We start from the raw sequence: 12,579 nt of genomic DNA, 5'->3' as shown, positions 1-12,579 counted from the left end.
AATAGTCATGTTAGCAATAAAAATAAGTCAAAGAGAAGCTGTAAAGTGCTTCCTTTAAGTAAAAAGGTAAAAGTTTTCGACTTTCTAAGAAATGAAAAAAAAATATGCTGAGGTTACTAAGATCTACAGTAAGAACGAATCTTCTATCTATGAAATTGTGAAGAAGGGAAAAGAAGTTTGTGCTAGTTTTGCTGTCACACCTCAAACTGCAAAAGTTATGGCTTCAGTGTATGATTACTGCTTAGTTAAGATGGAAAAGGCATTGAATTCGTGGGTGGAAGACGTGAACAGAAATGTGTTCTGATTGACGGCAATGGGGTTTGGCACTATCTGCAGTTTCAGGCATCCACTGGGGGTCTTGGAACTTGTCCCCCACTGTTAAGGGGGCACTACTATACTATGTTTTTGAGGAAATTGTATTGCTAAAGAAACCACAAATCTCACCTGCAAGAAGCCCGTCATTGTTCATGTCCTAAAGCAGTCTCCAGGAAGCATCCACTTCAGTTTTGAACCTGAAGAATAATGGACAAGGAAGAACCTCCCAGATGGTACAACCAGAGGCCCTGAAGGCTTAACAAAAGGAATCCAGATGGGTTAATCGAGGTATTTCTTCTATGGACAGGGGAGGGATTTCTGCTTGGAAAGAAAAAAAATAAAGTAAAATAAAATAAAACTATTAAGGACTACTGATTGCTGCAAGTTTCCCATTCTTTTCTTTGTCCAATGGAAGTTTTTATTGTAATTAATTCTATTCCTGTTCTATCCTTGCACATTTTGAAAGTGGGAGTTGAGCAACTTTCTTTTAGTCTATAATTCATTGGACTGGAAGTATCCATATCTGGACATAACAGAGCAGGCCATACTTTTCCCAGAGATAATGACCCTTGGGCTGGCTGCAGAAAGTAGATAGGAACGTAGATGGTCTCTCATGGAGAGGAAGGTTGAGCTGTATGGGAAGAAGAGTCCATTCAGATATTTGGGTGGTCTGAGGGATTGACTGTATCTCTTTGTTAGCCTTCACCTTAATTTAATGCAGTCTTCCTGGGAGTTCTGATCTGTTTATTCAGAAACCTATCACTTGTATGTTGACAACTCCCAAATTTGTATGTTTAATCAGGATTCTCTTTTATGTTCTAGACCCATATTACCCAAATACTGGATACCTTTGCATGGATATACCACAGTAGACACCTCAACCACAACATGTCCAAAACTGAAATTATTTTCTTTCACCTTAACCACATACCTTTTCTATAGTAGATTGCAATAAATGGTCACAAACTCATCCCAACTCCCCATATATGCCCCTGTGCAATGTGACTTTTCTGTTCTTCCCATCAAGAGGTGGGCTCCAGATCTCTACCTTCTTGTATCTAGGTTGGACTGTGATTTGCTTTGACCAATAAAATGCCGCAGAAGTGATAATGTGGGATCTGAGCCTAGACCTTGAGAAGCCTTGCTCTCACTCTCATGGAAAGATCCTGTCATCATATGAAGAAACCTGGGCTAGCCTTTTTGAAGATGAGAGGCTATGTGAAGAAAGATGCCTACCTGACATCCAGCACCAACTGCCAGCAGGACCGGCAACATAATTTTCAAGGTCCAGTGAGGCCCCTTGTTCCATAATTATTAGGAATTTTCAGATAGCAACAGCAGTACAATAAACCCTTCTAAGTGGGAGCTCCATGCAACTGCACAGGTCGGACATCCATGAATTGGTCTTGATCACCAGAGAGATCATCCTGAACCATCAAGACCCCTACCAAGCTGCCTGCTGACTGTCACAACATGAGTGAGCCCAGGTGAAACCAGCAGAAGAACCTGTCAGCTAAGTCCAGCCCAAATACCCACAGAATTGTTAGGTAGTAAATAATTGTTTTAAACCACGAAGTTTTGCGATAGTTTGTTAGGCAGCAATAAATAACTAAGGCATACTCCTTTGTCTCCTATCCTGGGCAGTTAAAGCCTGAATCATTCAACTTTATTCATTCTGTGAGGCCTGAGGAATTTTTGAGGCTTTCTACTTCCCTATATGTTCTCTTATTACCCATGAATATGGGTCATAGAATCAGAATGTATAGGTTTAAGTTCTAAATCCTCTCATTACTAATTATGTGACCTTGAACACATTATTTTCCTTTTTTGTGCCTGTATTTCTACGTCTATGAAACAGATACTTTTATCTTAATAGGGTGTGTGGAGGTTAAATGAGGTAACTGTTAGCACAGTGACTATGGTCAATAAATGTTGTAATTGCCTTGTATTCAACCATACTGTCCATGAAATTCAGGATGAAACCTGCAGAAGTACTACAGAAGACTTCTGGGGCTATAGAGGAACCATTTTCAGAGAGGTAAAAAAACAGACATGATTCTAGAGAACCTACATAGCAGTATGAAGTTACAAACTTGAGTTCTGAGTCAGACTTTCTTCCTGCACATATCAGCTCTGCCACTTGTTGTGTTACTTTGGCACATTACTTAAACTCTTTAGGTCTTAATTATATCTACTGTAAATGGGAATGATGAAATCTCTCATAGTATTATTGCGAGGATTGAGTAGGGACTAAATGATTAAGTCCTATAGGCATGGCACAAAGAATATGCCCACTACATGATATTTGAAAGTGAATATTGGTCAGAAGGGCAAGCCAAGATCTCTTTGAGAGAAAAATTATCAAATTTAAAGTATGGTCTATAAAAGACTGCACATGAGGTAAGATTGGGAGCCAGAGGATGATAAAGACAGAAGTTTGTAGATAAGTTTAGAGATAAAGACAGAAGTAGAACCATTCAAGACTTTGGTCATTGCATCAGAAAGTCCTCAGAGATGTGTTGTATGTTTAGGATTCCTAAACCTCTCTGCCAGCTACAAATGCAGAGCAGAAAGTGCTCTAGCAGCAGGCTTTGAATCAGAGGAAACACTTCAAACAATCCCAGCTTGTTCTCCACCAATTAGCCTTTGAAGGACCCCCTCCACTTTTAGGTTGGTTGTTATCTTTTTCCTTCCTCATACGGTCAAGAATCCATTTATTCACCAGTTGTTTATTGAGCACCTTGTTATACAATAGTAAGTGACAGACCAGTTTGTTTTTCTTAGAGATCTTCAGACTAATAAGAGATTCAGACAATTAAATCAGCCATCTCAACATTTTGTAAGAACTTAGGGAGTCAGGGAAAACTTCCTGGAGGAAGTTCCATTTAATATGAGACTTGAAATATAGATAATAGACATAATAAGCTGGGGGTTAGGAGAAGGGGTGGTGGTAAGTGTGGCTACAGGGGAGAGAGGAATAGTCCAAGCCAAAAGAACAGCATGTGCAAATGTGTGGGAGGAAGAGAGAACCAGGAACTTCAGGAAATTAAAAGTATTCCAGTATTGCTGAAAAATTGAGTTAGAAGCAAGAAGTGGCTAGAGGGGGCTAATGGAATAAAATCTGTTTACCCAGTTAAGAAATTTGAATTTTATCCTAAGGACAGTGGGAAGCCATTCAAATGTTTAATCAGAGAGGTGACATTTAGAAAGAGTACCCTGAAAACAATGTGGAGAACACAAAGGGCAGGACAGAAGGCCTGCCTGCTTTTGTAAATAAAGATTTATTGGATCATAGTCATACCCGTTCAGTTATGTGTTGTCTATAGCTGTTTCCAGGCCTTAAGTGTAGAGTTGAGTAACTGTGACCATCTGGCTCACAAAGCTGAACCACTTACTATTATATATGGCCCTTTAAGAAAATATTTACACAGGAAGACTTGTAGTAGCCTGGGGGTAAGACAATGGTGGCTAGCATTGGGGAAGGGATGGTAGGGATTTTGGAAAGGCAAACCATTAAAGTAACAATTGTCAATGCCTCTGAGGAAATCATGACCCAGATATCAGCTGGAACAATCGGTTTTGTTTTTTAACTAGATAATACTGATGCAAGCCCCTATTACACAACTCTTATAAAGCATAGCACTTCATGAAGAATTCTGCCAGTTTTCCAGGCATCTGATTTTAGCATTACCTCAGCCTCCACTGGTGTATCCTATTTGTCGACTGTCTCATTGTTCTGGATGTACTGTCTCCATTCTGCTCCTTTTTCTTTTTCCTTTTTTTTTTTGAGACAGAGTCTCACTCTGTTGCCCGGGCTAGAGTGCTGTCATTGTGGCTCACTGTAACCTCAAACTCCTGGGCTCTAGCGATTCTCCTGCCTCAGCCTCCCAAGTAGCTGGGACCACAGGCACACGCCATCACACCCAGCTAATTTTTCTATTTTTGGTAGAGACCGGGTCCCGCTCTTGCTCAGGCTATCTCCAACTCCCAAGCTCAAGCAATCGTCCTGCCTTGGCCTCCCAGAGTGCTAGGATTACAGGTCTGAGCCGCTGCACCCAACCCATTCTGTGATTTCTTCATCTACCCTACCACCATCTGTCCTCACATGGGGAGGTGTGAGAATGTAGAGATAGTGAAAAGTTTACTGGAGATTTGAGAGAAATGAGAGGAATTAAAGAAATATAATTTAGAATATTATACTTTTAAAAAGTATGTTAGGCATATATGATAAAGTTATCTGCCTTCCCTTTCTATTCTCTCTCTTCTCTCTTGTCCCCAACTCCTTCCATACCCTCAAGTTAACGTATTTTTTTCTTTCTATTTGTTATTTATTTATTTATTTTTACTTGAGGTGGGGTCTTTCTATGTTGGCCAGGCTGGTCTTGAACTCCTAAACTCAAGCAATGCTCCAGCCTTAGCCTCCTGAATAGCTGGGATTACAGGCACATGCCGCCATACCCAACCTCTTTTTCCTTTAAAATTTTTTTATTGATACATAATACATGTACACATTTTGGGGGTACATGAGATAATTTAATACATTTATATAATCTGTGAAGATCAAATCAGTATAATTAGGACATCCATCACCTTAAATATTTGTCTTTATGCTAGAAACTTTCAAAATTATTTTCTTCTAGCTATTTTGAAATACACGATAGATTATTGTAAACTATAGTCACCCTTCTGATCTCAATTTAATTTCTGATGTAGAACAGTCTCTCTTTTGTCATCCTATCTCTTACTAACCCAAGTTCTCAAGCACACCATCTATGTGTAATGACTCATCAAGGTGTTTTCCTCTAATAAGAATTCTTGTACCAGCTATGAGAGATTTGGTTTAACTTTGCTACAGTAGCAAGGTGTCTTGGAACCAGGGTAAGATACTGGTTTGGATCAGACAAGGTATAATCTGACTTGTCCAGCTGGAGAAGCCAGGAAAGGAGGTAGTCCAAGATGGGGGTAATGAAGTAGAGAAACTAAGACCACTTACTTCCGTAGGAGTAGTGCAGATACCTAAGGGGTGAATAAGGTTGTAAATGAGAGAGGAGGCCAGGGATGGGGAACAAAGGAAAGCAACCTAAATGACTGTATCGTAGACTCTTACCTCCTTGTGAAAGGAGATTGTGTCCTATTTTTGTATATGTACCACTTAATACAGTGTTAGACACACAGTAGGGACACAGAAATATTTGGTAAACTGGACCCATAACTTTATGCCATTCCTGAAATCTGGTTCCCTTTGTGCTCCTGGGAGTTTGTTGTTTTGATACAGCCAGTCTACTATGCCTGAATAAATCAAGAAGCATTGGTTTTATTTTTAAACAACCTAAGCAAAAGAGCATTAGTAAGTGTATTTAATATGTTCTTCCTTCAAAAAGACCTAAACTAGGTCTCAATATCTTTGTATCATAACAACATTAATAGCAATAAACAACATTACCACCATCATTTATTAAATGCCTACTAGATCTGAAGTACAGCATCAGATTTATAGCGTGGTGACCTATGTTCTTTCATTTAAGCTTCATAATGGCCCTATTATTATATTCATTTAACAGATGAATAGGTTCTCTCTCCTAAGGTCAATGTAAGTAGCAGTCTGTCTGACTTCAAAACTCTTGATCTCAGTAACACTAGCCTTTGCTGCCTCATAACTCCAATTTCTAAACCTTTGATCTCCTCATTCCCTTGCTTAAAATCCTTCATTGTTGTCTCATATCCTCCTGAGCAGAGTCTATGTAATTTAGTGTGGCGTAATTTATTTTTCATAATCCCTGACTACTTTAGTGGCCTCAGCTTCTGCTGCTATTTCCATAAATGCATGTGGAGTTCCACACATCTGTGGTTCTCGAGGGTATGCCAGGCTCTCCATGCTTGCATGGTTTTGCATCTTCCCCTTCATTCTGGAGTACTCTTCCTCCGCCTTTGCCTGGGCTTTAAAACCAGACACCCAAGTTCTAATAAATCTCTCCTGTGAGATCATCTAATCTCTCTGGGGTTTGATTCTCCTATTAGAAAAATTGAGATTATCTTTCCTCAGGTTGAAAACAGGTTTTCTGTGATGAATCATGGCTTTGCCATTTACTGGCTGTATCATATTGCAAAAGTTGCTTGGTTTCTCTAAGCCTCACGATTGTTTTCTTCATAAAATCGGATATTGATGGTCTTTAAAACCATGCCTGGCACATAGTAAGTACTCAATTAGAATTAACCATTATTATACGCCTCTTGTGCAAATTAAGAGTAACACATGTAATGATCTAGGATAATAATTGTTAGCAAACTGTTTTCTTAGTGACTGCCTGCTCACCTGTTAAGATTTAGCTCAAATTCACCTTTATAATGCCTTTCTGGAAGCATTCTGTGCATTCTGCACATGGTTAGTTATTTTATCAATTGTGCTCACATAACTCTATTTTTACTTCTTATATCTCATGTAGTTATTTGTTCAAGTTTTTATCTCCTCTGCTAGCCTATATTCCTTGAGGATAAGAACTATGTTATTATCTACCCAAACCTAGCATAAATAGGTATTTAACACACTTTGGTTGATTGATTGAATGAATACATTTATTAATAAACAAGAATGAGTCTCAAGGGACTTATAGTTAGTAGTACTACTAGTACTACTACTACTGGGTAATGTTTATTGAGTATAAATTGCTCTGTACTGTCCTAAACTCTGGGCCTTCATTAACCCCATTAGGTAAGTATTATTCTCACAAAAGCTTTTTTAAAATGATAAAATCTTATCCTTATAATTTTATAGATAAAGTAACTGAGGCTCAGAAAAGTTAAGTAACCTACTCAAAGTCACATAGCTAGTAAGAGGTGTGAGAAAAATTTTGTGTTTCTGTAGAAAATTATGCATTGCGTGGAGGACACCTTCCAGGTCATCTCATCCCTGCCTTTCTTTACCTTTGAGCCATTTTATAACTCTGTATAAATGTGTCTTTTTCAGACTCACTTAAAAACAGGCTATAACATCTGCCTGGTAGGCCGGGTGTGATGGCTCACATGTGTAAACCTAGCACTCTGGGAAGCCAAGGCCCGGAGGATCCCTTGTGCTCAGGAGTTTGAGACCAGCCCGAGCAAGAGTGAGACCCCGTCTCTACTAAAAATAGGAAAAATTAGCCAGGCATGGTGGCATGCGCCTGTAGTCTCAGCTACTAGGCTGAGGCTGAGGCAGGAGGATCTCTGGAGCTCAGGAGTTTGAGGTTGCTGTGAGCTAGGCTGATGCCACGGCACTCTAACCCAGGCAACAGAGTGAGACTCTGTCTCAAAAAAAACAAAACAAAACAAAACAAAATAAAAAAACATCTGCCGGTTCCGTCACTGAATGGGTTAAATAAAATTTTTAACATTTTTTTCTTTTCTATCTGTATCAAAGTTATGATTTTAGATTTTTCTAAAAATTATCTTTTAGCAAAGATATAACTGGAATGCAACTGCCATTCATGCCGACTTCAAAGCCCATTTCTGCAACTCTGCAGTCTCTAAAGGTCTCTAACATCACTGTGCAGTTTACTGGAGAGCTGCTTTTAAAGTGCAGAGTTCTGAGTATCTACCTGACGAGACTCTGACTTAGTAGGGTTTTTGTTTTTTGTTTTAACAAGACTCTGATTATTCTGTTGCAGGTGGTCTGAAAAACACTGCTTTGAACAATTCTATGATACTACTTTCCTAGTAGGAGAAGTAAACTGCTTGTACAAAGCAAGTTATAAACTAGCTCAAACTCTCAAAGGAGAGAAGAGGAAGGGAGAAATTCTCCATCTTGACAAGGAAAGATGTGAGGAAAAGACATTCTGTGTGTTAGGGACAGCATGAGCAAAATTGTGAAGGCAGGAAAATACACAGCATTTTTGGGGGAATGACTAGTAGTTGGCTCTGGCTAGACTGAGTGAAGAGTGTGAACAATAAGACTGGAAATGTAGGTTTGAGCTAGAATAGAGGACGTTAATGCTATGCATTTAGTTGGTAGGCAGTAAAGAGTAATAGAAAACTTTTGATTTGAGGTAAAAAGATGAGAAGATAATCAACAACAGGTCAGAAGAATTCTGAAGAGGCAGGAAGTTTGGAGAGAGGCTATTTATAAATGACAAGGAAAAGAAAGATGTGAGATCATAAGGATTTGAAGTCTCATATAATTAATGAATATTTTTTGAGGATCTATTGTGTGTGAAACGTTGTTCTAAATACTGAGAGAAGATGGAAATTATTACCCTGGTATGTTGCTAGAGAGACACCTGAGGTTACAGATGGTATATGTTTCTAAACTTGGTGAGTGAAAGAGGAAGGGTAGAGGAGGTAAGTAAATGTTAAATATTTAGGGAGTAGCCTTGACAGAGTTTGGTATGTACTTGGCTATAGAGAGCTAAGCAAGAGGGAGGAGTCTAGGAAAATTTAGTTTTCTGGGTTGGGTGATTAGAGGCATGGTGACTTCATAAACTGAGAAAGAGAAAGAGGAGTACAGAGAAGAGAAGGGATAATGAGTTATATATTTTATTGCATTTGAAGGACCTGGGAAAACATTGTAGGATCTTGAGAATATAGAGCTGGAGCTCAAGAAAGAGTTTTAGACAGCTATTGTGTAAGTGGAGATCAGATACACCTCGGTGGATTGTGGGACGAGGGAGGACAGGGTTAAGCCAAAACTGAGAGTTAAAACTTCGTGAGATCATGACTTGGAACTGAACTAAGCAAAAGGTTAATTGCAAAATTTAGAGCCAATTATTAAGGCAGACAAGGCAATACATTCTCAGGTTCAAGGAATCATAAACACTTTGAGATGAATGAAGCAAGAGCTTATTGAGAAATAAGAGCAAAAGTAGTGGATCAAGCTGAAGAATTTTTTTTTTTCCAGAACTTCTTTTAGGGAGAGTTCTGTATTTGTTTGGAAGAACTATTAGGTAGGCAGTGAAACTCCAAGGGATTTAAGCCACAAAAGTTGCTCATTCAACTCCTTTGTAGGGGAGAAGAGATTGGAGCCTAGAGCTGGTAGAAGGTCTTCCCAACTCTTTAGAAACCACTAAATCTTATGTAAAGTTGGGCAGAATCATGAAATGCTTGGAGATATTTTCCTACAGAAACTAGAGGAAGGGCTGAATTCTGATTTAACATGATGAAGCAGTAACAGTGATGTCAGTGAGTTATTTTTATATTGATTTCTTTAAAGTCAAAGAAGGTTTGCTCTTTACTGTTGTAATGGTCATTACAAACCAAAGACCAAAGTTACAAAAACCACACCTAAATTATTTATAGGACATGTAGTTCTGAACTTCAGCTTTATTTGTTTGTTTGTCCCCTCCCCCCAATCAACATGACAAATGTTGACAGTTCGTGTTTTTAGCTATATGGTTACTTATTTCCAAAGAATTCTGCATTATTAGAATTTATGAAATTGTTTTCAAAGTTTCCTGTGATGCTCTAACAAGGTGCATTCTTTAAGAGAATAAATAATTTGTGTTAAGACAAAGTGAATTGAAATTGAGTTCCTTTCACCTCTATGTTAATACATTAGGGCTACTACTTTCGTTTTCTGTACTAGTAGAACTGTGTTCATAAGATACTATTAAAAGCCAGATCCTGATAGATTTTTAAATGTCCTGTGGTATAAGACTTCATGTACAAACCAGAGGGCAGTTCCTTTCTAGGAGCTCTAAAATCAGAGGCAAAGCAGCCCTTTAAATCACTTGACTCCTTTTTATTAACATTAGGTAATTGCTCACGATAAAAAAGGAGAAACATGTCATTCTTTTGTTCTTTTTCTCTCTAGAATGTAGATTATCGTTTAAGACTCTCCCCTAGCCACAGAACTTTGAGCTTCCTAAATGAGTTCCTTGACAAGATAAGAAAAGTGGGGAGAATACATGGACAGCACCCATCTTGCAGGGTGCAGTATAAGGTGCAAAGGTGTACAGATGCTCCTTGACCTATGATGGTGTTACATCCAATAAACCCATCATAAATTGAAAATATCCTAAGTCAAAAATGCATTTAATATACCTAATCTACTGAATGTTGTAATTAGCCTAGCCTACCTTAAACATGCTCAGATCATGTTCAGTACAGTATTCAATAAATTACATGAGATATCGAATACTTAGGCTTTGTGTTAGATGATTTGGCCCGCATTGTCCGAGAGCATTATACCACTTATTACCAGCCAGGGAAAAGATCAAAATTCAAAATTTGATATACAGTTTCTACTGAATGCATATCACTTCCCCACCATTGTAAAGTTGAAAAACTGTAAGTCAAATATGATAAATTGGGGACCATCTGTGTAAGACAGAAACTTGGTCTTCAGGCAACTTCCAATCCAGGTATGTTCAGTGATTGAACTCCCAGAACACCATTGTGAAACTCAGAATCTAATGAACTCTAATGTATCATGATGTTGCTTCTTCTATGGGTGGTAGGTTTTGATAACTAGGCTCATATCCAAGAAAGCTGGATTTGGATGAATATATGATTTCATTTATTTCTAAATTAAAAAAATATTTACTGGGTGGTTTTTTTTTTTTTTTCCACTGGTGGCAGCAATAGAGGCTAATGGAAGGGATGAGTGTAGAAATAAGATAAGCAAAGAAGACTAGTTTGGAGGCATTTGCTCTAATGCAAATCCTGAATGCTTTTGTGAGACTAGGAAGGAGTCAAGGGTGACTCTAGGTCTCTGTGGTGACTTGGATCTTGTAGCCACATGGAAAGATAGAAAACCACTTCAGATAATATTCCATCTGAAAACTGGTCATCGCTAAAGGTTCAAATTCTGAAGACCTCAACTTCTATCTGTAAACATTGGGAGGTAAAGCCAGTTTATTATCTATTAATATATTAAAAGAAATAATTTGTATGCTTAAAAAGTCCTGACATTTACTTCTATTTCATTTTAATGTCATATATTATATTTGTGAAATTCATCACTTGTATTTGATTGGAGTAAGAATTAATAGATTAAGTTAAATTTTCTTATGGGGATAGTCTTTTCATTAATGTGATTATAATTTCTAATATGTAGTATACAGATAGTATTAACAATTAAAATTTTTCCTTATTCTGCAATCCATTTATTCTTACTTTTTGGCTATTAAACATCATTTTAGCATTTTGGAATACTACACATTTTATTATGGAATATATTTGTCAAAGCTTGAAGATAATTATAGCAATCTTTCAAAAATTATTTTTGTTAATCTTGTGTTGTTTACCAAGGAGAATTTTAAAAGCTCAGACCAGAACTATACCTTTCCTTGTGGAAAATAATCCCCATTAAAATGATATCTTTTTCTCTAAAACTAGATTGTCTTATTTTTAAAATAGAAAATTCTTAGTACATTGCAAACTAAAAATATTTTGAAAAGGGGTGGCAATGGATAAAATTTCAAAACTGTTACTTACTGGAAGACAAAAATTTTTTGCTGTAACTAAAATGCACAGAACACAGGCCCAAGATTAAGCAGGAGATCTGAATGTAGCATATGCATTTTCTATTTAAATAATAACTGTCATTCTTGATGCTTCTGACTTCTTATATAGAGTGTCTAAAATAATACTCTGGTTTCTCTTCAGATCATATAAATCTTTCACCTTTTACTAAAATAGGGACTTTAGTCAATGATGAACATGACTTAAATGTATAGGGTGGGTTGATTATAGTAATATTATTGCTATTAACAATAATTGTAATAGCATTAGGAGATCCATTTGATTGGGAGATAATAAATTTATAAGGGAGACAGTATGTTTGCATATTAAAAATATGTCATAAATATTGCCCTTGCTTTTTCTTTTTAATTATTTATTTATTTTTTTGTTTTTGACAGAGTCTCACTCTGTTGCCCGGGCTAGAGTGCTGTGGCATCAGCCTCGCTTGCAGCAACCTCAAACTCCTGGGCTCAAGCAATCCTTCTGCCTCAGCCTCCCGAGTAGCTGGGACTACAGGCATGTGCCATCATGCACAGCTAATTTTTTCTGTATATATTTTTAGTTGTCCATATAATTTCTTTCTATTTTTAGTAGAGACGGGGTCTCGCTCTTGCTCAGGCTGGTCTTAAACTCCTGAGTTCAAACGATCCACCCACCTTGGCCTCCCAGAGTGCTAGGATTACAGGCATGAGCCACCGCGCCTGGCCTTTTTAATTATTTTTAAGATAGTTCCTTCTTCATTGGTTGAGATAGCAAGAAAAAAAAAAAACCAAACCAAAACAACAACAAAAAAAGTTCCTTGTCTATAGGATCACTGGGGTAGTAGATTTATAT

The 12,579-nt window shown here is 37.6% G+C and overlaps 1 protein-coding gene across 2 annotated transcripts in view; it reads left to right on the top strand.

Moving 5' to 3' along the window:
* Window positions 1-12,579, top strand: part of LOC123635370 (TLC domain-containing protein 4-like) — a 95,119-nt gene that overhangs the window by 11,371 nt on the left and 71,169 nt on the right. The window lies entirely within an intron of this gene.

The sequence above is a fragment of the Lemur catta genome, chromosome 3 (genome assembly GCF_020740605.2).
Source record: "Lemur catta isolate mLemCat1 chromosome 3, mLemCat1.pri, whole genome shotgun sequence".
Lineage (NCBI taxonomy): Eukaryota > Metazoa > Chordata > Mammalia > Primates > Lemuridae > Lemur > Lemur catta.
This window is presented reverse-complemented; position numbering and strand designations above follow the sequence as displayed.